At 42.9% G+C, this 27,798-nt stretch overlaps 1 protein-coding gene across 1 annotated transcript in view; it reads right to left on the bottom strand.

Annotated features, from left to right (window-relative positions):
* The window catches only part of LOC101476376 (nuclear receptor ROR-alpha A), a 175,154-nt gene that overhangs the window by 82,351 nt on the left and 65,005 nt on the right, over window positions 1-27,798 (bottom strand). The gene's annotated exons all lie outside the window — the stretch shown is intronic.

Here is a 27,798-nt window from a genome sequence, read left to right as displayed (position 1 = left end):
CGGGTCATTGTGGACTGTGTTGGTCCATTGCCCAAGACAAAGAATGGTAATCAGTTTTTACTGACTGCAATGTGTACTTCGACTCGTTTTCCAGAAGCTGTCCCACTCAGGAGAATAACTGCACCTTTGGTGATTAAAGTTTTGACAAAGTTCTTCACTACTTTTGGTTTACCAAAAGTAGTCCAGACAGACCAAGGAACTAACTTTCTGTCTAAACTTTTCAAGCAGGTCATGCAGACTCTGGGGATTAAGCATGTTGTGTCAAGTGCATACCATCCTGAGTCTCAAGGAGCATTAGAGCGCTGGCATCAGACACTCAAGGCAACTTTGCAGAAATACTGCTTGGATACTGGAAAAGAGTGGGATGAGGGAGTACCCCTGATGGTGTTTGCCATGCGTGAAGCTAAGCAAGAGTCCCTTGGGTTTAGCCCAAATGAACTAGTGTTTGGTCATTCTGTTTGGGGACCTTTGAAGTTGTTGAAAGAACAGTTCTTGTCAACAGATCATGTTGTGAAAACTAATGTTTTGGATTATGTTTCACAGTTCAGAGAGCGCCTCCATAAGGCCAGGTTGGCAGCTGCAGAAGCCCTCTCCTCTGCTCAGGGGAAGATGAAGAGTTGGTATGATAAGAAAGCCGTTCCTCGATCTTTCAATCCAGGTGACAAGGTTTTGGTTCTTCTACCAACTGCTAGCTCTGCATTGTCTGCCTGCTTCTGTGGACCATATCAGGTGGATAAGAAAGTAAATGACACTGACTATGTGATTAAAACACCAGATAGGAAGCGTAAAACACGCTTGTGCCATCTCAATATGCTCAAATCCTTTCATTCTAGAGCTGACTCTTTCTGTGGCACCGCAGATAAGCCTGTGGCATCTCCGTCAGAGCAAGTCTCATCTCCAGAAACTCTCTTGTTGAACTCTTCCTCAGGATTGAGGTCAAGTTTAGATGAAGACGGGCTCAAACTTTGTGATGCCAGCTACCAGAATGCCAGAATGCTTAATTCTGAGGTACTGTCCCAGTTGTCTATATATCTGTCCCACTTGACCCGTGAGCAACAGTTGGACATTGAAAGGCTCGTCAACATTCATTTAACACTCTTTGGGGACATGCCTTCCCGTACTACTGTAATAGAGCACGACATTGATGTTGGGAATGCAGTGCCTATTAAGCAGCATGCTTACCGTGTGAATATGGCGAAAAGGGAAATGATGAACACAGAAGTAGACTACCTTCTGAAGCATGGATTGGCTATCCCAAGCTATAGTCCATGGAGTTCTCCGTGCCTGGTTACGCCAAAATCAGATGGAACACCTCGCTTTTGCACAGATTTCCGCAAGGTAAATGCAGTAACAGTACCTGATTCCTTCCCACTGCCCCGTATTGAGGACTGTGTTGACAGCGTCGGATCTGCTGCTTATGTGAGTAAGCTTGATCTTCTTAAAGGTTATTGGCAAGTACCTCTGACAGAGCATCAGAAATCTCAGCTTTCGTAACACCTCATCACTTTTTACAATATACAGTCATGGCATTTGGAATGAGAAATGCTCCTGCTACCTTTCAGAGGTTAATGTCAACTGTATTATCTGGTGTGGCGAACTGTAATGTTTATCTTGATGATGTGGTCATCTATTCTTCCAACTGGTCAGAGCATGTCGACACTTTAACCACTGTGTTCAAGCGTTTAGCTGATGCTTCCTTGACCCTCAACTTGGCTAAATGCGAGTTTGGTAAGGCTACAGTGACCTACCTTGGAAAGGAAGTTGGGCAGGGCAAGGTTCGCCCTATCAGTGCAAAGGTTAATGCCATTCTTAACTTTCCTGTGCCAACAACATGCCGTGAGCTGCGTAGATTTCTGGGGATGGTTGGTTACTACAGGTGTTTCTGTAGGAATTTTTCTGAAGTCGTAACACCACTGACAAACCTGTGCAGCCCGAAGGTACCATTCATTTGGAGTCCTGAGTGTCAGCATGCTTTTGAATGTGCAAAAGGTCTTCTGTCGAGTTCACCTGTTCTTGTTGCTCCAGACTTTTCGAAACCTTTCAAGCTTGAAGTGGATGCCAGTGAGGTGGGGGCTGGAGCTGTTCTTCTTCAGGATGATGGACAAGGAGTGAGTCATCCTGTCTGCTTCTTTGGCAAGAAGTTCGATACTCATCAAAGGCGGTACTCGACAATTGAAAAGGAGACTCTGGCCATGCTTCTGGCTCTTCAGCATTTTGACGTGTATGTGGGATCTACTTCCCAACCTGTGGAGGTCTTCACTGATCACAATCACAATAGCCAGGGGACGTAACACTCCTCTTTAACTTTAAAGTGGAAGCATTATTATCAAAACTGACATTGTGTTCTAGTCAGTAATATTTGAAACTACTGACTGAGCCCATAAACTCAACAGCAAAGTGTTTGCTGAGGTCATAGCCAGAGATTAATAACAAGTATGACTCTCTGCATTGAATCATATCTGTTATTAATCTCTGTCTCTCTTCCACAGCATGTCTTTATCCTGTCTTCCTTCTCTCACCCCAACCAATCACAGCAGATGGCCCCGCCCCTCTCTGAGCCTGGTTCTGCTGGAAGTTTCTTCCTGTTAAAAGGGAGTTTTTCCTTCCCACTGTCGCCAAAGTGCTTGCTCATAGGGGGTCATATGATTGTTGGGTTTTTTTCTGTATGTATTATTGTAGGGTCTACCTTACAATATAAAGTGCCTTGAGGCAACTGTTGTTGTGATTTGGCGCTGCATAAACACAATTGAATTGAATTGAAACGATCAAAAGAGCTGAGGGCTGTTTTCCCAAAAATTTCTATGCAAGCTGTGCAAGAGTCGGCCCCTGCCAGAGAAAAGCTACAAGCTTTAGGCACTTTGTCTTCACCTTTTATACCCAGAAGCCATTTCAGTCTTTTCTGTACAAATTATTCTCACAACCACATTTATAATCAGATTATAGTTTAGAGTTATAATGCTAGCACAACAATCAGACTACACTGCAACAGCTCAGAAGGATGTAGTAACAGTTTCTAAGTTCTTGTATAAGTCAAATAAAACTGAAATTCCGTGTGGATGTGTGTGTGATGATCTATTTGAAGTCAGACGGGAAAGTCGCTCTTTGTAGCAAACTCTGCGTTTCTACAGTGTCATGGTTGTCACAGTGTTCAGTGTGTTTCTGCTCCAGCCTGGTCTTGCTGTGTCCGCCCATTCTGGGTGGAGCCCAGAATCCACACCTGCCTGGTCATTACCGGCAATCAGCAGGAGGTGTATTTTAGATCAGCGTCTCCACCACTTCTCCACCAGTCCGTCACGCCAAGTCACCATTATTGTAAATACACAATAAACCAATGAAAAGCAATTCCTGCCTCCGCACTGTATTTTGCATTTGAGTCCACGTTCTCTCTCTCTGGCCACCCAGCACTAACAGTACGGACTGGCCACTATGGACCCAGCAGACACAATCCCGAACGCACTCACCAAACAGGGCACTGTAATAGGCCAACAAGAGTGAACGTTACAGTTAATCAATGTAAACTCATTAGTGATAAGCAAGGGGAAACCCTAGCCAGCTGCTCAGTTTTCCCGCAGCCGTTCCTGATGAGCCCATTTTCCGTGACCCAGTTTCTCTCGCACCTGATGCTTTCTACGGGGAATTGGGTGGGTGCAGGGTATTCCTGTTGCAATGCTTGCTGGTTTTCAAGCATTGTGGAACTGGCCAGTAAAAACAGCTAACCTTGTCCATAATATTTTCAGGCTCCATGGAATTTGACTAAAAATAATCTCTGACTGTGGCCCCTTCACTTCTCAGACCTGGAAGACCTTCTGCACCTCGATTGGTGCCAAGGTTAGTTTAGGTTCTGGTTTCCACGCCCAAAACAATGGTCGAACAGAAAGGTTAAATCAAGAGCTTTAGACCATCCTCCGAAGTGTCACCTCCCATAACCCAGACACCTGGTCCTCACACCTCTCTTGGGTGGAATACACCCAGAATTCACTCACCTCCTCTGGCTCTTGGATGCCAACCACCACTATTCCTGGAAAATGAGTTGGACCTAGGTGTTCCTTAGGTGCAACACCATATGGAATGCACACAACAAATCTGGGTGCATGCCCGGGAGGCTTTGCTGGCAGCATCATTATGATGACCAGTGCCGGACGCCTGCCCCTAGGTATGAACCAGGTTGAAGGGTTTGGCTTGCCATCGACGATGTGCCCCTTAAAGCACTGTCACGCAAGCTCGCACCCTGTTACATAGGCACTTTTGAGATTGAGACAGTCATGAGCCCACTAGCCGTTAAACTCAAATTACCTACAGCTCTTCGCATTCATCCTACATTCCCCATCTCACAGATCAAGCCAGTTCACTCTAGCCCACCGGTTTCAGTTTCATCTGGAAATCAGGTTGGAAGTAGCTTTATCCTGGACACTCACTTAGATTTCCTCCACTCACGTCCACTTCCCTGCAGATTCAAGTAAGCCACTCACCACACCCACTTAGTTTTCTGATCCTCTTACCTCTGATCATTAACTGTTCTTTCCTGTGTTGGAGTGTCTGTTCCCAGAGACCCTAATCACTTGCATGGCTGGACCAGAGCTCCCAGATTCACACCACATCACCATTACTGTAAATACACAATAAACTAGTGACAAGTAATTCCTGCCTTCGCGTTTGGGTCCACGTTCCCTCTCTCTCTCTCTAGCCACCTGGCCATAAAACTATTGAAGGATTTCAATTTCATTTGGAATTGCTTGCTCAAATTAGAATACCAATTATTATCCAGCCTTGCTCAGACAGTGGACTCTGAGCAGATAGAAAAACAGTGAAAATGTCATTTTTGCTGTATTATTCGCCTCCCACTAGCTTTTGCAGTTGTCGTAAATAGTGTTGTTGCAGGATTGTTTACTTCCACCCACACATTCTTCACTTGTGAGATCAAGAGGAGGGAGCGAGGGTTAAATGAATAAATTAGACCTCAGCCGCATTCTTTGCAAATGTGTGGAAAAGTGTGGTTTTATGTGATGGGTGGGGTTAGCTAGTCAACAAATTTGATTGAAAATGCAGAAAGGCATGACTGAACAATAATGCAAGGGCATTGAATGTAACTTGGAACATGCATTTTTCATTTAGTTGCATTGTTAAAAGAAGGGCTGTTTCAAGAACTCCAGAAAACACTGAGCTTAATATGTAAATAGATCTGCCTTTTAGACAAGTGACATGCTAAAGCTACTAGGTTTTTGACAAGATCTATGTGCATGTGTGTGTGTTTGCGTGTTGGGAGGCCTCGGGGGTAAACAGCTCTGTGACAGTGCAGTGTGTGTTATCTGCACTAGCTGTTCCGTTGTGCAGATAGATGAGATGCTCAGGGACTGACGATACTCCAGCTGCATACATGCCTGTGTGAGATTCCATCTCTCTTTGTTCTTCTATATGTTCATGCCCTCCACATTTGCAATAAACCCAATGTTGTTTATCAGCGTTTTTTTTTTTAAATATATCATTCCACTGTGATTCTCAGAAAGACATTTTGTGTTTACAAGATAACTATGCGAAAGCAAAGGTTTGATTTTGTGATTGTGACTCATTTCAGTGTGTTGAGTATCTGTCTTAGGATGATGAGCACAATCTAATGTTTCTGTCAGGTGCATTTTAAGGGATCTCCCATGCTCATTTTCAGAGGTGGAAAGTAAGTATAAATACTTAGTTACTGTACATAAATAAACTTTACTTGAGAAGTTTTAAAATGAAAAATGTTACTTTTACTCCCCACATCTTAAAACACATATCTGCACTTTCTACTCCTTACAGTTTTGAAACAGGCTTGTTACGTTTGATTTAACATTTGAGGACAGTTTTTACTTTACCTCACTGCCGGGCTTCAAACATCAAACTGATTTGAGCCTAAACAGTCAGACACATGAAAGGCAGTCCTGTTCATGTATTAATCACCAGGGAATAAAAAGATGGCATAAAAAGACATAAAAAGAGATGAAAGAAGCGAAAAAACATGTGCCACAGTCAGTGTTTCATCAGGAACTCAGTGGGATCAACAACACTAGAGGCCAACTTCAAGCATATACTATGTCACCACCAAGGAGGTGCCCTTTCTTTACTGCTTCTCTGCATAGGCCTGAACCCCCTCAGTGAGGTCATTGACAAGACTGGCTACGGATACCGACTACGGAACGGAGCAGGCATCAGCCACCTCCTGTACACGGATGACATGAAGCTGTATGCCAAAAGTGAACGAGACATTCACCAATCCACAACACAAGGCTGCAGAGCCAATCAGATGATTTGATGGTTGGGGGGGGGGTCATTCCCCATACATATGGAACATGTAACGGAGTGTACAGATGGCAGAGAACTACTTGCTGTGTTGGTGATGTTAGTGAGCTGTCACCAACTACAGAAACCAACTCAGCTCTTATCAGCAATTTTATCTTGCATTGCAAAACAACACAAAGTGCATGAGGGAAAAGACTCACACACTGATTGTTGTTCTGCTTGTCTCTGAAACCTGTGGCGACAAATCAGACAGGTCCAAACATTTGTGGAAGTTTAAAAAAGTTACAAACTACAAAGTAAACCCTTTAACCAGTCTTTAAACAAATATCAATTCATCTGAAGAGATTTCAAAGCAGATTTAAATATTTTTACTTGACAGCTTCCTTTGCTCTTTCATGTTTTCTCTGCATTATTGTAGCATCTTTACATCGCAATATAAAACGCACTGAGGTGACTGTTGTTGTGATTTGGTGCTATAAAAATAATATGTAATGTAATTTCATCAAACATTAATACATGTAACAAATATGTAGATATCATTATCCCAGATATACAGTTTTCCTGATAGCAGTTTTCTCTGTGATATAAGTGCTTTACTAATAATAATAGTAGTAATAATAGTAATACCTTTCACTGTGATGTGAATGTACAAACTGTACTTGTAAGTATAAGACATACATAAGGTTCCTGCGCTCAGCCAAAACGTGAGCCTGCAAACTTTGACCTTTTTTTAAAATTGATGTAAACCCCATCATCTCGTATTTCATGACTTTTCCTAAAAAATCTTTATTAATTTAGCAACTCAGATTCATTTCTATACACATTTTAATATGAACACTACTAACACACGAGCCAGAGCTAGCGAGAGCCGATGGATGAGAATGTCTATGCAGAGCAGCAGGTGTAAACTGTGCAGCACTGATAAGAGTCCAGAGAATCTAAATCGGACGGGTTTCAGACCTGAGGAGCACCGCTGTGCACAGCTGCTGGTAATCAACTTTTTTTGTTCTACACTGACAATAATTAACACATTTCAATGTGTTTTTTATTTTTTGGTCCCAGCTTTTTTGGTGTAAGTAAAACCACACCTTATCTACTTTAACATTCTTTGATGTTAGAAGAATTTAATTATTTACATTTGTTGGATATTATTTTGTTTGATGTGCTCTTTTTATTAGTAATTATAATATATATTACATTTTTATGATCTGCACTGAAATAATCTAAATCCTAAACTTCAGCTGTAACACTTCTCACCCACTCTCTGCAATGGGCTCTGTCCTGTGCAGTACTTTGCCCTTACCTTATGACAGATGGGACTGACATAAATCAAAAGGCCAATTTTCATCTCACAAGGTTAACACCAACTTATTTAAAAGTATAGTGGTGTATGGAGCCATGTAAATTTGACATTCTTATAATGTCATTGACTAAATCAACACCAACTGCAGAAACAACACCTCCCTCAACTTTTATCTGCAATATAAATCTTATCTTGCATTGCAAAGGAGCACAAAGTGCACGAGGTGAAAGAATCACACGCTGACTGCTGTTCAGTATATCTCTCATGGTTACCTGTCTATGTTATGTCTCACCTTATGACCGTTGTAATAGACTGAAAAATAGTAGTTACTGTAAGCCGTCTGGCAACATATTATATACTTATCCCCACAGACTGAGCTCCTAGCTTTCGAGTGGTATCTTTACTATTAACATGACCACAGTTATGATTTATGACAACCAACACACTTTGTAAAGGGCAAACCCCCAAAACAAAGTGATCAAAATCAACTCTTGAACAAACAATCATACTAAGTGCTTTAATGTTTGGCTAACATTTATTTGATGTGTCCTTTGATTGTTTTTAAGTTAGGTTCATGCCCTGTTTGTTCACGTGTGTCGAGGGACACCATGGAGCTTCACCTTTTGTCATGTTATTCATGTTAACCTGTGACATGTCTGTGAAGGTTCTCAGTCATCCAGGTCATCGTAGTCAAAGGAGCTTGCAAAGAAAAGCATCTGGACTTCTTTAAGTTGCTTGAAGACGTTTCACCTCTCATCCTAGAAGCTTACTCATCCGTTAACCTGTGACCTAAACCCACAAATACGAAACAAGTACATGAGGTTTTGCCCAAAAATAGAAGTTGTGACATAAAACTTGTCAATAATCCAGGTGAATCTCCAGAAAGCAGCTAAAATAAAGTCAAAGCAAAAAAGATGAACATGGAATGCTAAAGTATGCAAAAGTTTTTCTAATTCATTAAAACAGGAGTAAGAATTGTATCCATTATGTTGAAACACCTAAAGATTTTCTACTCCATCAAACCAAACAGTGTAGCAATTGGACCTGATGTTTTCAGGTGTTATGGCTGTGCTCGTTCCTGAAATCATTGTGTTAACTCACCAGTGAACACATGCTCTGTGTGTGTGCTCAGTGTTACATCAGAGAGTCATTATGTAAGACTGACATCTGCTGGGAATAGAGTGGGTGATGGTAATGGGCTGCAGCTTCATGGTTGCGTCCCTGTGTGTGTGTGTGTGTGTGTCTGTGTTTGTGGGTTTAGCTTGTTTGTTTGGTGCTGTAAATAATCATTTACATATATAAATACACATTTGTAGCTGTTTTAGCAGCAAGCTCAGTGGGCAGTGACACACCTGAGCAACATCAGGTGTATTCTTAGTTTAGTTAAGTTTATGTTGTATTACTGCCCAGCAATAAAGCTGAGTGTTTTGAGTTTACGTCTGCCTCCGAGTCCTGCATTTTGGGTCCTTCCTCCCTGCCTGCCTGCACACAGTCATGACAATCACACAGTATTATTTTATTCTAAGTGGTCATCTTCATGTTACTGGACAAAGAAAGATGTGATTTGTGCAACTGATGAATCTAAGGTGACCACTTCAGTTTTTTCTCATTTTTGGCTCAAATCTGCTCTCCACCTAATTATGATTAAAATTTTATGGAGTCGGGCCCCTTTCACGATTATCAAACAACCCATAATTTTAGGGAAAAAACAGAATACTGAGCTGCCTGCTCATATTTCTACAGATGAACATTTGCTGCTTCGATTTCTTCATCTTTCTTGCCTCCAAACTCTTCCAGCTTTAGACACCAAAATCCTTCAGTGTAATAAACAGGGGAAATGAATTTAACATGTATTGAATGGCTTCCATCTTTTCAATTTTCAGGGGGGCCGTCAGGCTGAGTTTAAGAGCCCTAAACTGGTAGACGATAAGTTAATCCTTTTATCCAAATCCTTGCTGCAGGGCGACTGAAATAGATGCTGAAATGGGAGCTGAGAGAAATCTGGAGACAGAGGAAAGTAGAAAGGATGTGATGGGAGAGTAAGGAATGGGAAAAACCAGATGGAATTAATAAAGATGAAGGACATGTTCGTTTTTATTTGAATGAGAGGTGAATGAAAATATTGTTGGAGTAAAAAACATCGTTATACAGCAAGCAGAGGGGGTTAGAGAGAGATGAGAGTGTCCTGCACTAAAGTTGGAAATTTACAGTTAAAAATCTTTGAATATTAAAGTCAGTTCATGTGGAAAAAAAGGTTTCTTCAAACACCAGATGCTTTTAAGAATGTGGTGATTCTGGGCTAAAATCCTCAGTATTTCCTTAGTGCAAGGTATAATTTGATGCAGTCATAATATGTGATTACACGAGGTATCTGTGGTGTGAAGTGGTTAATCCAATACTGTAATACTGCATTGGAGCGATCAGTATTCTTCCATATGGACGTCATTTACTGCAGTATATCTTAGCTGTTCCTAGGACTGCGCTCTTCTGGACAGAGATCTCCGATGTTGTTCCTGGGATCTGCTGGAGCCACTCGCCTAGCTTGGGAGTCACCGGCTAGATATGGTCGGGCTCACCTCTACGCATTGCTTGGGCTCTGGAACCAGTCTCCTGGAGAGGGGCTGGACTCTGTCTCAGTCTGGAGTTGCCCCTGGTGAGAGGCGGCGGGCTGGGGTGGGTATTCTAATGCGCTTATGCGCCGAGTGGCAGTTCGGAGTATCCAGCCTTCTTAGAGTCCCTGGGGGGGGGGGGGGGGGGGGGGGGGGGGTGCTGGAAGGTGCTCCACCTGGAGACTCTGTTGTCCTGCTGGGAGACTTCAATGCTCACGTGGGTAACGACAGCGAGACCTGGAGGGGCGTGATTGGGAGGTACGGCCTCCCTGATCTGAACCCGAGCGGTGCTTTGTTATTGGACTTCTGTGCTAATCACAGTTTGGCCATAACGAACACCTTGTTTGAACATAAGAGTGTCCATAAGTGCACGTGGCACCAGGACGCTCTAGGCCGTAGGTCGATGATCGATTTTGTAATCGTATCACCAGACCTGCGACCATATGTTCTGGACACTCGGGTAAAGAGAGGGGCAGGCGAGGACGCTGGACAGACCTGGTACACCTAAACGCATAGTGAGGGTGTGCTGGGAACGTCTAGCAGAGGCCCCAGTCCGCGAGATCTTCAACGCACACCTCCGGCAGAGCTTCAACAGCATTCCGAGGGAGACTGGGGACATTGAGTCCGAATGGACCATGTTTAGCGAGACGCTAAACATGCCGAAGCTGCTGCACTGAGCTGCGGCCGCAAGGTGGTTGGTGCCTGCCGTGGTGGTAATCCCCAAACAAAATGGTGGACACCCGAGGTGAAGGGAGCCACCAGGCTGAAGAAGGAGTCCTATTGGGCGTGGTTAGCCTGTGGGACTCCAGAGGCAGCCGACAGGTATCGACAGGCCAAGCGGAATGCAGCTCGGGCAGTGGCTGAAGCAAAAACTCGGGTGTGGGAGGAGTTCGGCGAGGCCATGGAAAAAGACTTTCGGACTGCCTCGAAGAGATTCTGGCGAACCTTCAGGCGTCTCAGGAGGGGAAAGTGGTGCTCTACCTGCACTATGTATAGCGCTGGCGGAGCGCTGCTGACGTCTACTGAGAAAATTGCCAGATGGTGGAAGGAATACTTTAAGGACCTCCTTAATCCCACTGACACGTCTTCCGAGGAGGAAGCAGAGTCTGGGGATGAGGGGAATGACCCGCCAATTTCCGGGGGCGAGGTCACTGAGGCAGTTAAACAACTCCTTGGTGGCAGAGCCCCTGGTGTTGATGAGGTCCGCCTCGAGTTCCTGAAGGCTCTGGACATTGTAGGGCTGTCCTGGTTGACACGCCTCTGCAATGTTGCGTGGAGATCAGGGGCAGTACCCGTGGACTGGCAGACCGGGGTGGTGGTCCCCATCTTTAAGAAGGGGGACCGGAGGGTGTGTTCCAACTACAGGGGGATCACACTCCTCAGCCTCCCTGGTAAAGTCTATGCCAGGGTGCTGGAAAGGAGAGTTCGTCCACTAGTCGAACCTCAGAGGAACAATGCGGTTTTCGTCCTGGTCACGGAACACTGGACCAGCTCTTTATCCTTGAGGGTGCATGGGAGTTTGCCCAACCAGTCTACATGTGTTTTGTGGACTTGGAGAAGGCATTCAACCGTGTACCTCGGGGTGTCCTGTAGAGATGGCACGATACCACTTTTTTATGTCCGATACCGATACCGATATCATAAATTTGGATATCTACCGATACCGATATGAATCCGATATAGTGTTTTTTAATCAACAAAACTGTTTTTTTTAAATATCTTGCTGCATTTTGTATAAGTTCATACTCAAGTTTAAAACAAAAACTACACTAAAGCTATTCTGTTATACCTGTATGCAAAAAAAAATAAATTTCATAGTTCAGCAATACTGATCAATCTAATAAACTTAAACCTACACCATCCTCCCTATTCTGGTATTTTAAAGAGTACTTAGCGTAAATATTAAGCAACCTAACTAATAGGGTTCCAACTCCCAGCAACAACAAAAATAAATAAATAAAAAATAGGGAACCACCCCTCACGCTCCACCTCATGATGCTTAATCGACGTAATCAACCTTAATTTGATGCAGTGTGAAAAAATAAATGCACAGAAATCAATTATTTTTCAAGAAATATTAAATAGATTCAACATCTTTCTTCAACAAAATTGCAGACTGCACAGATGGTACCTTCCCAAAGGAAAAAGTACTATAGCTTACTAGGGTATATATATTAGACTTAATAGTCACTATATACAGTAATTGACTTCTATTCATTTTACATCAAATTAAAACTTTGGGTGTAAGATTCGGATAATTATTTATTAAAAGCTCGACATTTTAAATGAGAATAAGAAAGAAAAGTATGTCTTTGTGCCCCCTTTTCCCTGTTAATGCCCTATTGGCCCCCCTGGCTAAACTTTGCTAGATCCGCCCCTGCAGTTACCAGCCGTCAGCTACGTAGAAAAAGATCCTGGTGTAGAAAGTAATAATAAATAAATTCTAACAACAGCTGATCAAGCTTAAACGTGCTGCTGTTGTTCAGCCGCTGGTTTCCTCTTTCTGGTGCAAAGTGGGCTAAAAACAAACCAGAGAGACGGACTCGCGACAGAAAAGCCGATCAGCTGATCATTAAGCAGTTTCATGATTGAAGTAGCAGCCAGAAGAGGCAGTCGCTCCATATATCGTTTGGTAAGCTTAACGCAGGAATGCTTTACAAACATTCAGAGATGGACTTACACACTTGCTTTACTTCTCTCGGGGATAACTTTGTCGGAGATGAAATGCCGGGTTGCTAGCGAAGCTCCACATGCTATCCAGACCACCAACAGGTCCCGCATGCCACAGCCGCTCTATCACGTGATGCATACTGCTCCGACGTGCTAACGTTCTGAGGTGAGTTACGGCGTGTTGCAAGTTTTGTGAGGTGCTTTCGTGATATTTAATGGATCGGATTACATTTTTTATTTTTCTCCGATATCCGATCCAGTAATTTAGGTCAGTATCGGACCGATACCGATACGTAATATCGGATTGGTCCATCTCTAGTGTCCTGTGGGAGGTGTTGCGGGAGTATGGGGTGTCTGGCCCATTGCTACGGGCCATTCGAACCTTATACAACCGTTGCAAGAGCTTGGTTTGCATTGCCAGCAATAAGTCGGACTCGTTCCCGGTGGGTGATGGGCTCCGCCAGGGCTGCCCTTTGTCACCGGTTCTGTTCATAATTTTTATAGACAGGATTTCTAGGCGCAGCCAAGTGGCGGAGAGCTTTCGCTTTGGTGGCCTCAGAATCTCATCTCTGATTTTTGCGGATGATGTGGTTCTGTTGGCTTCATCGGGTGATGCCCCCTGGGTGAGGTGTTCCAGGCATGTCCCACCTGGAGGAAGCCCCAGGGCAGACCCAGGACATGCTGGAGAGATTATATCTCTCGGCTGGCCTGGGAACGCCTTGGTGTTCCCCCGAATAAGCTGGAGGAGGTGGCTGGGGAGAGGGAGGTCTGGGCCTCTTTGCTTAGGCTGCTGCCCCCGCGACCCGGCCTCGGATAAAGCGGATGAAGATGGATGGATGGATGGATTATAGCTAATAGCTTAGCTCTTAGCCAAGTCAGCATGCTTCTTCACGTGTTGCTCCTCAGTGTGCCAAACACTTTGGAACAAGCTGCCTGCTGACCTGGGATCAGCTACACCTGTGTCATTTCTGTATTTTATTTGTATGTTTTCACTTCTTTTTAGGCATTGTAAAACCTCCACAGGCTTTTATCTTCTGTGTTAAGCACACTGAGTTTAGGTATAATGAAAAGTGCTACACAAATAAAATTGCCAGTAAGCTTAGTTTCCATGTAGAAAGTGAGGGCACTGTGGATGTTTGGATGAATGCAGTAAGTTGACTTTTACTTTACTTTAAACCTCTAAGTTTGTAAAAACCTCATAACCTCATATACTTAAAGATACACTTTGTCCTCTTTCAACACTTAAACCGACTTTTTCACTTTTCAGTAAAGACCCTTATTTTATAACACACACTGACACTTTAATTGATTTAACCCTCTCAGGCTCAAATTAAACTTTTTGTTGCTAATGCACAGCCAAGTCCTGCAGTGGTACTTCTGAGTAAAAAAAACTAATAAAATATGTATGTGGGGTAATCAGGTTGTTAGTTTTTAACTGTTGCAAATCTGCAACGCCTGCCTTGAGAGGGTTAAGTGGTTACATTTGCTGACAACTTCCTTTATATACCTAAAATGACCCTCTCCACACTGACACCTGATTTTTGTAGAACCCACAACAAAATCTATGTAATCTACATGGTCACGGGCTATTTCAGGTGCAAACATTTTAGTCTCACAACTTTCATCATGTCAGGTTTCAGCATTGTCCCTCCAGGAATTTGCTGATATTTATGAGTCCTTATATTGATGAGATCATTATTTTCTCTTACTTTGAGACAATGATTGTTATGTTCTTGCTGATAAATCCGTGTGGCGGTGTTGAACAGGCCAACCACGATAGTTGTGGAGTGCGTCGATCTGATGTGTAGATGCATTTATAGGCAGGTTAGGGTTTCAGAGGGGTCTGCACTCACAACAAAGGGCACTCCATTTGATGCTTTACACTCTTTTAAGTTTTCATTTCTTTACATTCAAGCTATTTTGAATCTTAAATGGTTTTCAGTTTTTTAAAGCATACAATTATAAAAGCTCACAGTGCCTTTTTCCTTTAGCCTGAAAGAAACTTGTGTGTGTGTGAGTAAAACAGCAAGCAGGTGTAACAGCTGTTCATTCATCCCGATGGTTCAGTCGACTCTCATCTGAACGGCAGCAGTGAAAGCAGCTGTGGAGAGACTGAATAAATCACGGGAGCTAAAAGCAGGACAGCAGAGACAGAAAGAGGCAGGCTTGCTGGTCCCCGAGGAGAGTCATACAACACCTGAAATATCTTTGTTGCCCTGCAAAGGCCGCAGGCTGTGGCGCTGCTGGCTATGCCAAGAAAAATGGATCTAAAGTCCTTGCTGCTGCCCCAGAACAAGATCTCTGCAAAGCAACATAACTTATTGGACTGTTCATTATTGTTGCACTTTTAGTTTCTAACCTCTGTCTTTACTGTGACACGCACTCTTTTGTAAGTAGTTTATACATATGTCACGCCTACAGTGCTATTACATATTACTCAAATGGCTCCAACCACCCAAGATCTACAACTGAAGAGGAGGTGGTGGGGTGGGTGCAGTTTTCTCTGTGGTGGGGTTGGGTGGACTGTCCCGGGCTCTGTGGGGCCGGGAGGCGCTGCTGCACTGGGCCCCGGTCTGGATGGGCCTGGGCCCCCTTTCCCTGGCGGGTCGCGGAGTATGGGGGTGCCTACTGGGGTCAGCGGAGGAGCTGGCCCCAGGGAGGGGTCACTTGCCCCTCCCTTCCTTCCCTCCCCATCTCCAGCTGCCTCCCCCTTCCCGCTCCACCACAACCACCCACACATGCAGGACCTTGGAGTAGGGGTATGTCACCAGGGTGCAGAGGAGGCTACCCCCCCCCCCCCCCCCCCCCCCCCCCCCCCCCGCTCTGTCCCCTTCTGGCTGCCTCATCTGTGTTGACCAGGTGGTGCTGAGTGGAAGGAGACGGGGCAAAAGTGATGATTAATGCTAAATGGTCTTAAGACAGAGAGAGAAAAGAAAAAGAAAACAGGTGATTAAAGAAGAAACACCCAGTGCATCATGGGAACCCCCGGCAGCCTACGTCTATTGCAGTATAATTAAGGGAGGATTCAGGGTCACCTGGTCCAGCCCTAACTATATGCTTTAGCAAAAAGGAAGGTTTTAAAAGTCTTAAAAGTAGAGATAGTGTCTGTCTCCTGAATCCAAACTGGAAGCTGGTTCCACAGAAGAGGGGCCTGAAAACTCAAGACTCTGCCTCCCATTCTACTTTTAAATACTCTAGGAACCACAAGTAAACCAGTCTAAGTGCACTATTGGGGTGATACAGTACTATGAGGTCACTGAGATAAGATGGGGCCTGATTATTTAAGATGATCTACGTGAGGAGCAGGATTTAAAATTAGATTCTGGATTTAACAGGGAGCCAATGAAGGGAAGCCAATACAGGAGAAATCTGTTCTCTCTTTCTAGTCCCCGTCAAGACTCCTCCTGCAGCATTTTGGATTCAGTGATGAACTGATCAGTAATCCATCAAATGAATCCTTTTCTCTGAGCCATTTAAGAATATTTGGTTTTAATGTCATTTTCAAAAATAAAAATAAAAACCAAGGGCAGCACAGCAGCACTGAGTTCAACTCCATCACCTGACTTTGTATGCAGAGTTTGCATACAAAGTCAGGTGATGGAGTTGAACTCAGTGCTGCTTGTTCTCTTTGTTCTCTTGTGTCTGTGCGGTTTCTCTCCCTCCCACAGTCAAAGCACATGCAATTTGTAGGGGTTAATTGGGGGTCTAAATTGCCCATAAATGTGAATGGTTGTCTCTCTCTGTGTTAGACATATGTCAGATGGGCAATTTGTGTAGAGTGTACCCCCCTCTTGCCATATAGTAGCTATGATAGACTCCAGAGAAAAGACTATGGATAATTTTAAAAACAAAAGTGCCCGAAGCTTACGTTAACCTTCTGACAGGACCAAAAAAGATTGTTGCATTTGAGAACCTTTGCTAATGTGTGAATCATGGGCTTGCATGGTTGAACAGTTAAATCTAAAAACAGTCATCAGTCAGAACCACATCAAAGTAAAAGAGATCTAAAGTAACATATTTTCTCCACTATTGCTCATTTTCAGCTAATAGTAAATGTTTTGATCATCACTACAAAACTTATTTGAGGATATTTAATTTTTATACTCCATCTTTTAAACGTTAAGCAAGTTCAAAGAAATAACACTTTGGGCAATTGTTCAGTTAGGACTGAAGGTGTCCAGGTAGGGTGCAGCAAGATACAAGAGAGAGACAATCGACACAGGACAAACAGGCAGCATAAATATTTAAATGGCACGTTGTCATATTCTGGTCCATTTAGGGAGTGTTTAAGGCTACGTTCACACTGCAGATCTTAATGCTCAATTCCGATTTTTTTATATCAAATCCGATTTTTTTGTCAGCTTGTTCACACTACAGATAAAATGCGACAGCAAACGTGCTCTAGTGTGAACGCTCAAAACGGCCCGCATGCGCAAAAGCAGACGTCACACACCACGCGCTCTGTTTAGAGCAAACAGTATTGTTTGACTGATGGCCCTTAATATAAAGACTTCGGACTTTACGTTTCCCAATTTTTGCTTTAAGTTATTCTGTTATTTACATAATAATGTAAATAACCTAATAATTATCCTTATTGCTGTTTTAGAGAGGAGCGGTGCTTCAAAGGATAGTTGCAGATTTCTGTCAGAATCTGCCGATTATACAGTACAAATAAAATGTTCACGCTGTCTTCCCAACAGTTTCACTGACATCTACACGGGATGGCCAGGAAGCATTTGCGATGTCTTATTGGGTGCTTCTCCTGCGCTGATAATTAGCGTCTGTCTTGTGTCAGTGACGTAAAAGACGGATTTAATGCGACATGACCGTTCAAACAGCAGTCGCTTTCTAAAACATCGGATATGTATCTGATTCAGTACCACATACGAAAGTGACCCAGATCGGATTTGAAAATATCGGATTTGTGCCGTTCACACTGTCATACCATGATCGGATATGGATCGCATAGGGTCAAAAAAAACAGATTTGATGCGCTTTTGCCTGCAGTGTGAACGTAGCCTAAGTGGTTTCTATCAAGGTGCCTTCCTTTGATTTTGGACAAATGTCCAAAACTTGTATCCAAAATAATTTTGTTACTCTATTAACTGATTTATTGTTTCAGCAGAGACTTTGTTGCCGTGTCATGATGCAGTGAAACTGCTACTGTTGCACGGCAGAAACTAATGCAACATCCAACATGTTGATGTTATTTCTCCTTAATTACTCACACGCACACCTCTACATGGTTTCCCTGTGGATTTAACCGCCTCAGTTGGTACAGCCCAGATTGATGCTCTTACCAGACTAAAAGTATTGTTAGCCAGTGACCAATGGTGTGATGGGAATCAGGGAGGCTTGCTGGAAATTGGGACTTTGCAGGGATGTCATTAATATCTCCCTGGGCTCGTGCTCGACTCGAAGCAAAGCAGCCGGGAGGAGCTTCGGGGCTGCAGGGCATCTTTATCTTCCTCGAGTGAGCCGCAGCTTGCCGAGCCAGGTGAGAATCCATCATGGCTATTATTACCTGAGGCTCCACAGTACATCTATCACACACACACACACACACACACACACACACTTGAAAACACACAGAGAGCAGTGTGTTCTCTTTCAACAAGCTCTGATCTATGGGGGTTTTACTTCAGATTTTATTTATATTTTTTAATGTGTGTGAACTATTGTGCATTTCTGTATATCATTAAAAGTGTAGTCTGACTTGTGTGTATTTAAAATCCAATCCAGTGGAGAGGCTGTATAAATTTTCTAATCTCATAAGCCAATATTTCATTCACAATAGAACATCGAAAACATGACAAAACTTGTTACTGGTGTTCAGTGTTGGGACTAACGCGTTATTAAGTAACGCATTACAGTAACTACGTTATTATTGTGGTAACGAGCACGGTAACTAGTTATTATGCCAAAATCAGGAACACGTTACTCGTTACTAGGATTTAGATAGGCTCATTATTCGTTACTTTGTGTGGTGGCATCGCGGAGCTTCCACGGATTCAGTAACATTAGCAAGTGTTGGAGGCCAGCAGGTGGATGAAGGAAAGGGGAGGCAAGAGGAGAGACCCGAAGCGGCCGCCGGTCCGAGTGTCAGGTGAACTGACCTTCAGGTAAGACGTTATGACCTGCAGTCTATCTGGGTCAGTGTCACGACCTGCGGGGTCGGCAAGGCACTGATCAGCAATCTCTCTCCCCCTCCCCTGTTTTGCCGGGGCGGAACTCATGGCGGGTTCATGCCCTCGGCCCACGCCCTCCCGGATCATGCACACCTGGGCCTCATCAGACCAGCTGGTATATCAGAAGGAGGAGATCAGCTGTTCAACGCTGGATTGTTGTGAAGACTCCTGTCAGTACACGTCGAGCCCTAGTTTCCCACACTTCCGCCTCAGAAAGTAACATTTGTCTCTCTGTTCTAGATTCCCCGGACCCGTCCCCGTGTGGAGCGTGTAAGAGGTGGCTGGTCACTAGCGGAGAGAGGTTTGCGTGAGCATGTGTGTGATCCCCTTGTTTTCCCTGGAGCCCTGGAACCCGTCCTCGCACATCTTGTATATAGCACTGTCCTCGCACTGCCTGTAAATACACTTGGTGAAGATTTTTGTGAATAAACTGTCTCTGTTACGACACACTCCGGAGTCCTGCGAGTGGATCCTCAGAGCAACCCGTGACAGTAAGATATAAACCAAGTTTAGGTGGAGTTTATATTCGTTATGCTGACTTTTTCATACTGCGTCCTAGCTAGCATGACGGAGTTTCTATACAGCTGGGTGGGTGCTATGATGTTACTGATGCTGAACTTTATTTTGTTCATAAGGTTAATTAGTAGAGTTGCCAACCGTCCCCTAAAAAATGAAATCGTTCTGTTTTCAGAGAAAATATTACGCATTTCGTATTGAGGTAAAAAGGAACACAGTTTGTCCCGGACTTCAGCTACAATGAAAAGACACAAAGCTGGAGTTATTCTGTGTCTTTGCTGTCAGCTGCCTCTTCTTCTCTCATTCTCTCCCCCTCCCTCTCCTGTTGCTACTTCAATCATGAAACTGATCAATGATCAGCTGATCGTCTCTCTTTTTTGTTTATCGCTCACTTTGCGCCAGAAAGAGGAAACCAGCGGATGTCGCGTTAAACAACAGCAGCACGTTTAAGCTTGATCAGCTGTTGTTAGAATTTATTTAATATTAATTTCTAGTATCAGCTGATGTTTGCTGGAGCCACAGCTGTAAAGCTGCTGGTCATGATGTTGGTTTGGATATGTGGTGAGAGGGAAACATAAAGATGAAACCAGGAGATGTCCTTACTGAATCATCAGAGCTGAACAGGTGATGGAGAAACAGGTTTACCTTTTAGGTGACATAAATGAGTTGAAGGGAAGTTACGAACTGTTTCTGAGAGACAAATAACACCAGGATCCTTTTTTAGGTAGCTGACAGCTGGTAACTGTGCAGGGGCGGGTCTAGCAAAGTGTTGCCAGGGGGGCAGGTAGGACATTAACAGGGAGAGGGGGGCACAAAGAAATACTTTTTTCTTATTCTCATTTAAAATGTCTCGCTTTTAATAAATAATTATCTGAATCTTACAGCAAACGATTGATAGATTGATGCATATATACCATCAGAACAGTGTACATCACTGTCACAACAGTGTTTGTTTGCATTCAAAGGCTTTATGATTTTTCCTATAATGGCGGGCCGGTCTCTAGTCAAAACGCCCGGGCCGATTTTTTGTCCCAGTCCAGCCCTGTATGCAGCTCATCTGCAGTCTGGTGTTACCTACATCTTCCTACTCAGAAGGCAGAATTTCAGAGTTCTGAGTACAATCAAAGCACCACAACTGCAGTTTTCGTGTTGGATGTAAAAAGCACACATGACGCTGTGACGTAGGCTAGAATCATGGCGGCGGTCAATGACGGTCCAGGCGTGGGATTTCTCTCGTGGAAATATGCACATTATCTTTTCCTTTCTATTGGTAGGTGGCACAGTGCACTTGTGGCAAGTAAGCAAGAAGACTGACAGACTGGCTGGGTATCCAGTTACAGAAGCAACACATTAACAAGAGAATTCTGAGTAAAACCAAAGTTACTTTCCCTAGTAACTAGTTACTTTGAAAGTAACGAGTAACTTGAAGTAACTGAGTTACTTTTGATAGAAGTAACTAGTAATGTAACTAAGTTACTAATTTAAAGTAACTTACCCAACACAGCTGGTGTTAACAAAAAAATAAGGTCATGTTGAGTTTGATGGTCGCACACATCTCAGTGTCCCATTCTTGACTGAGAGATGTCAGGGTTCCTGGGCCGTTGACCCAGTGTTTTCAGTTCAGACTTTGCCTCTATTTATTTTCCATGTGTTTCCTGTTTTATTGTGTTAGCCTTTTCTCTCTGTGCATTATGTTCTGTTCCACTTCCTGTGTCATGAGTTACATTTAGTTCAGCTGTGTATTTAAGTTTCCTCCAGTTCATTGTCTTGTCATTGTCTAATCCACGTGTGTGTGTTTCCCGCTTCCGTTCAGTCAGCCAGTCATTCAGTTTCACTCAAATTATGTGCTTATAATAAACACCATCCACATCCTCAATCTGCCTGCAAGTCCTGCATTTGGGTAATCTCTTCTGTCTCTCCACACCGACACTGACAAGAGATGATTCTAGATGCTCAACAGTTCTTGGTTTCTTTGAAAGATTTTTTTTATTTTTTTTTTATTTTCTTGATGGTCACAAGAGACAACAGATTTATGGGTGCAAATGGGGCAAAACAGCATGTGAATGCAGACCCCAAATAATGCTGACAAGTGTTGTTAGATGACTCACAAAAGTTGTGCCCTTTTCTAAACACAGATGCAAGCAGTTCATTTTAATATCACATGCCCACAATTTAGTGCAAGGTCACAAACTAAGATTACATTTAGCTACCCCTCAAACCTCATAAACTCATGTTGATTTTGTTGATCTCTGAAAAAGGGTACCGTATTTTTCGGATTATAAGGCACATAAAGCGAAACAAAACAGTCAGATAAGTCAAACTTTACTTAACTCATTCTTTTTTCTTCCTCCATACCATTGATTCATTAATTCTGAATTCTCTGCAGCTGCTCTATTCCCATGTTGTTGCAGTATATTAATGACTAACCTCGTATTGTGGATGGATTATCTCAGTTGTTCTCCTGACTGAAGTTTGGTCCGTTTACAGCATCCTGCCATGCGACTGCATTTGTCCATCGGGAACCCTCACGTTAACTTTTATCAAGTGGAAAAAAGATAGCATTCATCCTCCAGCTTCACTGTGTTTATGTTATGCTAAGTGATGTTGTTGTTGCAGAAAGGCGCTTCGGCTTTGCGGGCCAAATTTTACGTCTACCCCCTTATCACCCAGCCAAGATTGCCATTGCATGGCTCCCACGCACTGGCAAGCGAAAGCAAGGCCGACCAAAGATCACATGGCGTCGAACGTTTATGGATGATCTAAGAACTGTCGACATTGCCTGGGATGAAGCTGAAGCAGTCGCTGCTGACCGACATCGATGGAGATCATCAGCTGCCTGATGCGCCGCCCGGCGTAGGAGGAAGTAAGTCTAAGTCTATGTTATGCTAACATAGCTGTGTCGCTAGCAATCACGTACCACATCATTATATACCAGCTAGCCCAACTTCAGTAACCCTACAAACGTCACTGCTGTTTAGTTTTCTGTCTTCATTTATGTTGGAAGTGATAGCAGAGCTGTACGTTTTCATTTTTTCAGAAATCTCTCAGTCAGAACATGTTATATCATGTTTAGGTGGAAGCTAGCGAGCGAACTTCCTGCTAACTTCTAACTCCATTAAATTTAATAAATCCTGTTTTCATGGATGCCTGGACGTTAAAATTAATTGTTACACCTGGTAAAGCAGCAACGCTGATCATTTTATTAAAGATGAAAGAATTTAGACAGTTTAACTCTCAGTGATGCAGCAGTGTTCGTTTGACTTTGGGACCTGAAGCCGACGGATTTTAGGACCCAGATTACTCCGCGAGGCTCCTGACTACGGTAGCTGTAATGCTCCGACAATCCATCAAGAGGTGCGGCTTCGTAGCTTACCAAAGTCATACTAAAACATTTTTTGACAGATTTTTGAGTGCGGAAAATACGGTAATTGTATCTCAGTTCAGTATTTCCACAGCCAGTGAATCAAGATATCTGACAGAATTTGAAGTACAAGATACCCTCTGAGGTTGACATTGGTGATTACCCCACCCCTATAAAATAATCATAATATATTTTGTTTTGTTTTAAATGTTTTCTCAAGTCTTAGAAATCAGGGAACAGGAAATAATCATTCTGTCATTCTGATGCTGTTTAAAAACTGAAAACTGTATTCTCTAAGAATTGTAACATTAATGTTTCTTAAACACTGGGTGTTGATTGTGATTGTGTGTCATGTTCAGTTGCCTGCTTGCATAAAGGTTCTTACATTTACCTCTTACCTGAAGTGACGTAACAGTAAAAAATAATAGGAGGTTTGTAACATTAAACATATAAAGCCCTGCGACTGATGACGTGGATGTACAGACGGTGGGAGATCCCAAACAGTCTGATTAGCTCGTGCTCTATTCCTCATTCTCAGTTCAGGGTGAAGTTCAGCCTGCGGGAGAGCAACAGCCGGCTAATGAAGGAACAGGCTGTTTGCTCTGCCACCACAGGAGGCCGATGATTGAGACAGACACAAAAGGAGGGGGCTGGTGTTCTTCAAGAACTCTGGTTATTTAAGACGCAGACCGAGAACAACAGGAAAATAACTAGAAAAACACTTGAACCAAAGAAGAGATCACTGTGACACACAAAGTTGTCTAACTTTAAGAACAAGACCAGCACTTACACATTCGAGAAAGTGAATAGAAGATTGGTCACTATGAAATCTGAGGAAATGGTGGATGCTACTTCTTCACGTATGACCAGACTCTAAGCCACACTGTAAGACTGTGTTTGTCATTCTTAGAATAAAAGCCAGCTTCTTGCTTTTAATAACACGTAAACACCAAAATGTTGGCAGACCTCAAAAAGTTAACACAACTGAATCGCTTGCTGTCGTTTAGTTGATTAACTTAAAGACAAATGTTGTCAGAATTTGACTTTGATTACTTATCATTATTGAGTACTGAATGATTGATACAGAATCATACACACTCGCAAAGTAAACAGAGGAGGCCTTGTTGAAGCCCACTGCCCAATAACAAGTCTGATGCTATTCGATTGTATTGGCACAGCTTTTCCCAGTGTACAGGGCTAAGAGACACACGTTGTGGCCATAGCACCATGTAATTCAACAATTACACAACAATTACAAACCCTCACAGAGTCAACAAAACAGACATTGACAAATTCTTCTTCATAGAAAACAAGTCCCTTAGATTCAGGAGTTCTTCAAAGTGCTCTTTCCAACACTCAACAGCACAGCTAGTGAAAGTGACACCATCTGTTCTCTTGCTAAACAGAAGTTTTTGCTTTTTGCAACTGCAGGCAATACCTGCTGATATGTACCTGCTAAATTACCCAAGAATCAATCAGGTCAACACCAGAGTCCCTGGGAGGGATTCTTTCTAAGACCCCTTAAAATCTCACCTACAATTTCAACAAAGCCTAAAATTAATGGCTTATCTTTTGGTTTAGTACAGCCAACAGCTAAAGTGTGTGTCCCGTAAATGGACTGACACTAAGCTGACTCAAACAGCTTGACTTTGGGGGAAAAATTCAAATAAAGACTTGCATTTCTGCTCACATATTATACGAGTAAGCACAGCGTTAGCGTTAGTATTCTATAGGGGACACTGCACTCACTCCCATTTGTATTCCAAAGGCTTCCCATCACCTGAATGTTACCCCATCTTCTAAATCCACCAGGAGTAAAACCAAACAGTTTTCACTTCATTTTAACAGTCTGTCCCTGGTTTACTGCTTTGTAGCCCAAAATCTGTCCGCACATGCATGCACTCACACGCTCTCACACGCACACTTTGTTCTGACTGGTTTCATTTATCAAAAGTGTTTTCAATGTAAAATCAATGTTTGAAGGACAATGAAGAGTAAAGTGAAAGTGAAACAGAAGATGCATCTAAAGGCTCATCTGATGTAATTATCAGTGATGCATTAAACCAAATCAGATGACATTTACAGAATAACCCTGAAGGCAGCACCGTTTATAGGATCCTTCTCCTGGACTGTATAAGAGACACAAGACACTGAGTTATGTGTCACTTGCATGGACTGATTAGAAAAGATGGCAGCCACTGTGAAGTCACCTGTTGGTTACTAATGTCTAATCCTGACTTGTAATCAGAAGGTAGACTACAGCATAACCTGATTCATTGTGGATTTTAAACTAAAGATTAATTAAATTAATTAAAGATTACCAGATCCAGGTCTTACGACATGCTGTATTGCAAGAACTTAAACTAATTGGGAAAGGTAAATAGCCTCCTTTTCATTTTCTTCTATATAGTTGAACTTATCTTTGCAACCAGAGGGTGGTGGTAACACTAATGCCTCACAGCAAGCGGGTTCAAACCACATGCATGGTTGTCTGTCTGTGTTAGCCGTGTGATATATTGGCAACCTGCCGGGGAGTACATAAGACTCTACGACAACTGGGATAGGCTCAAGTCACCCTGAACCCAGTCAATGGAAATACAATAAGCTTTGTAAAGGTTTTGTTTAACACAGATAGCAAATGTTCCTACAGATCCATTTTTTTGGCTAATGTGTATTTGTATCAACAGCTCCTTATTAACGAGCACACACCATCAGAAGAGCAGAATGACATTTTTTACAGATGACGTTTGCCACTAACGAGCACAAACAAATCCTGAGTTTCTCAGATGATCAACATGTTACTCAAATCACCGACATGATCATTTGTATTGAATTCCAAACAAGGAAAAACGGACCTATTAGTGATCTCAGACATGTGGGCCCCTCGGTGTGTACTGCATGTGTTGTCTTGATGGTGTTTATTGTATACTTTAGAAACAGCTCTGAGGGTTCCTGTTACATCAAGATTTCATCAGCCTGACATCACAGACCAACAGTACAAAGCTGTTTCTGGAGCCTGAACACAGCATTTGGTTCATCAGCTGCCTCTGCAACTCTAAACTGTCAAAGAGAAATCAAAGGCCAAAACACTTCTGTTCAAACACCAGTCAGACAAATCAAACACAGCTGATTCCCATTAGAGAAATCATGATCTGTCCATGTTCAAGCCTACAAGACATAAGCACCAAAGGCCAGAAATCCTGAACCTGCTGTGGGAAACAAATCAAGGAGGGGACAAGTGATACCATGTGATATGTGGTTGCATTTTGTAATTCATTTTTGTATGTTTTGTAGAGTTTTTGTGTGTAATTTCGTTAAATAAAGGCCTTAATTTTCTGATCTTCTGACAGATTGAGAGTAGTGTAAGTGCTCAAGTTATGCCACAAGGTGGCACCTCCCATAAGTAATAAAATCACACATGAAATATGATTTTTTTGTGATTTTGTTTATATTATTTGACTTTATATCGGTTTCTATTCCACTTTAGTCTGATGTTGGTAAGGTTGGTAAGAGAGGAAAACGCACGACCTGTGGACCGTCTCACTGTTTCTCTGTTCTTTTCAGAATAAAATATACTCTGTTGGCAGGTTTCACAGAAGACACTTGTTACAAAACCAACGTTTTTACAACAAATACCTCATTGAAGTTTTGAAGGGCCCCCTTGAAAACTTCAAAAGAGTCCAGGCCCATATTTGCATTTATTTCCTTTTGAAGTGGATGAATTAAGTATCTGACAATAACATTAAAGCTTGTGCTCCCAAATCTAACTCATTTTGTTTTTCATAAATCACTTCATCTGTCATGAACTGGCCATGTGAAGCAGGCAGGAGAGGACCCAAACACAGACTCATGGAGGTGAAAATGAACTCAAAAATACAACTTTATTAACTAAACTTGGAATATATATATAAAAAAGTAAACAGGCAGGGAGGCAGAACACACGGCGGGGAATGAGGGAGAATGAAACGCTGGACAAAGGGAAACAGAAAGCTTAAATACAGGAGGACTGAGGAGGGAACAGAAAACATGGGGAACACAGCTGAGACAAATTAGACACAACAAGACAGAGGAAGCAAAACTAAACACATTGAGACTGTCAGAATAAAACAGGAACATATGAGACGTAGACTGTAACAATAGGGCATGAAACACATGACGGACTGGGGAAACGTAGGATAAACATGATAGACGTGGAAACATGGAAGAAACACAAGGAAGGGAAACAAGACAAAAAGACACACACAAACCCACATAAACCCAGACACATCAACCACCTGCAACTCAACCTTGGTGAGTGGCTTATTTGACTATGCTTTATAAACGTCCTTCTAATTTCCAATCTATAACAAACCCAGTGTGCAGTGTTGTGTGTTCAGTGTGGGAAAAGTGTGATTCCGTGGAGAATAATCTGCTCTGGCTCTGTCACCTCAGTATGTATGACTGAGAGGAGGTGACAGTGTCTCCTCCTCCATCTGCTCCTAGCAGACTGAGAATGTAAAAAGGTGGCCCTCTGCCCACCTCTCTGTCAGAAGGTGAGAGCCAGGATAACAAATCAAACACCATCACGTCTTTAAGAACAAGGAGGATGTACAGAGCTGTAACGAGGTATATCATGAAGCTACGGGAAAGAACTGTTGAAGCTACAGTGCTATGAAAAAGTATTGGCCCAGTATTCAAGTATGTATGCAGCCACTCCTGGTTTTAACCATCATGAAAATAAGATCAGGAGGAATCTTTGTCTGCATTTCTTTGTAGGCATTCATACTCTTCACACTGAACAGGAATATCTGGAACTGTCGGGATCGAGTCACCAAATGAAACAAATAACAACCACTCAGATGCCAAATGACAGCATAAAGCAGAGGTCAATGTGAAATTAGG

Source organism: Maylandia zebra, linkage group LG1 (genome assembly GCF_041146795.1).
Source record: "Maylandia zebra isolate NMK-2024a linkage group LG1, Mzebra_GT3a, whole genome shotgun sequence".
NCBI lineage: Eukaryota > Metazoa > Chordata > Actinopteri > Cichliformes > Cichlidae > Maylandia > Maylandia zebra.
This window is presented reverse-complemented; position numbering and strand designations above follow the sequence as displayed.